A 2,166-nucleotide genomic window follows, 5' to 3' on the forward strand; every position below is an offset into this window, starting at 1 on the left:
ATATGAACAAGTCCATCCATCACGAAGACAAAGTTCTAATTTTAAAAACATACACAATATAGAAAATAAATTGACACGTTTTCAAATATATCAAGAAACAGAACTTGCATGTAAATACAGAAATCCACTTCACAAAACACAATACTCCGAGATATTAGTCGAATACGAAAAAGGATTCGACATGACCACTGGAAAAATAAAAATCGACCCATACGCCACAAGTCACCCTATAAACGAAGGAACATCATATATACCAGTTGATTTTCAAAAAAGTAAAAGTCAACCTGGTGGACATCTAAAACCCCATGACACTAGAAGCACACGTTTACAAGAACTATCACTAATGAATAGTACATATTTCGGTAATATCCACTATGATATTCACCTAGATATGAAATTAGACTACACAATAAGCCGCATTTTTCAAGAAATGTCACTCGCTGAATTAGAAACACTTCACCAATTATGCGAATTAGAAAGGACACAAATCCTAAAATCACTTGCACTAGCAGTATTAAAAATACCCTACGCAGGATATTCACTATCAGGAAATAGATCAAATTTTTTAGACTACGAAGGAAACATTTTAAGCTAGGGTTAGTTGCGCACTTTCAAGTATTTAACGTTCAGTCTTCCAAAACACGCACACATAAAATGCAAAAGACTCTTAATCTCTTGGTCGGAGGAACGATTCCGGCAGATAGTAAAAGTTGTATTATTCACGGCTTATTTTTCATCTTTATTTATTTTTTTTTGGCTTTTTAGAGCTACTTTTTGCGGTTTTCTTGTATGTGTTTGCAAAGCGCAGCTTCCTCTCTGTGTTAAACTACAATTTTTTCGCCTGTTTATTAGAATTGCAGACATGTGGAAGTGTACGAATGGGGAGCTGCGTGAGTCGGAGGAGAAAGTGCAGCTGCTGTTGACACATGACGACCATGTGAAGAAGCTGAGCAATCTGTTGATGTTGGAGATCATGACGGAATCCTCACAACGCACCAATCTCGCCTCAAAGGTACCAAGAGAGCGGAACTACCCCCTCCCACCTCCCAAAAAAACTAACAAAGTGAATGTTTACCCCTAAATTTTGAGGAAAATTAAAGCAGTAAAAAAAAGCCAACAGTAAATGCCGATTTTTGATTGATCGGCTGAAAGTGAATTAGCAAGTGAAACGTTTCCGCAGTACCTTGGTTTTTTTCTGGGTAGAGGGAATGTTTTTTTGGGTACAAGGGGTTCAATTTATTTGAAATTTCATGACTATACTTGGGTTAAGCTTGCATGAAATATTGACCCGTATGAAGGATTTTTTTATTTCGAAAGATGGAAATTGTAAACTTCTCTAGAGTAATAAATCGCGCAAGATTTTAATAAGTGTTCTGCAAATCGAAGCGTCTGTCACAAGATTGGCATGCTTTTCTGATTATTCAACTGCTTTCTTTTCAGGCCATAAAAGAAGCCCTGGATAAAATTGACCTGCATAAACATGCGGTTTCAACGACGACCATAGAAAGCCAGACCGCTTCGACCTACAGTTTAGTGTTGAACAAGTCTCTAGACACTGTCGCACAAAGAAATAGTCCCAAGCAAGCAAAACTGCCTCATATTGCCCATCGATAACTGGACATTTAGATAAAAAATTTAATGTTTTTTTTGTAAATAAATTGTAAATTTGTATCTATCCAAATTGTGAATTGCATTGCAGATAGTGTTCGAGGTTAAAAGGTTTATAGGTGTAGTTTAAAGAGTTTTTTTAAGAGAAAGAACGCAAAATCCTGCTCCTCTCTATGCTTGAAAAATAATTTAATTTTTGAAAGAGTAAACGGCATAAGAACAAAACAGTTCTTCATAATTTTTTTTCTACCTACTTTTTCACCAAGTGCCCGAATTTCAAATTTTCCCGTGTTTTGGTTAAATTTCAATTCGATTAAATATGAAATCGATTCTGTGTTTTTTAAGTGTCGAACTTTGGTCTTCGATTTCTGTGTTCAATTAGTATGTATATATATATATATATATTTAGTAAGAGTCTATGAACGTGATTCAGACTAGTTTGTAGGTCCTGATGATTGTTGTTGTTTTTCTGCATTGAATTGCAATTTCATTTCATAAAATTTTGAATTTTTCCAGCGTAGGCAGACTTGCGATTGCTTATGTTAATAAATTTAGTGG

At 35.2% G+C, this 2,166-nt stretch overlaps 1 long non-coding RNA gene across 1 annotated transcript; it reads left to right on the forward strand.

Moving 5' to 3' along the window:
* Positions 1 to 858: 858 nt before the first annotated feature.
* On the forward strand, positions 859 to 1,739 carry LOC134852127 (uncharacterized). The gene is made up of 2 exons (XR_010164274.1): positions 859 to 1,012; positions 1,441 to 1,739. It is a non-coding gene; the product is annotated as an uncharacterized LOC134852127 (long non-coding RNA).
* Positions 1,740 to 2,166: the final 427 nt, after the last annotated feature.

This window comes from Symsagittifera roscoffensis, chromosome 7 (genome assembly GCF_963678635.1).
Source record: "Symsagittifera roscoffensis chromosome 7, txSymRosc1.1, whole genome shotgun sequence".
NCBI classification, from domain to species: Eukaryota; Metazoa; Xenacoelomorpha; order Acoela; family Convolutidae; genus Symsagittifera; species Symsagittifera roscoffensis.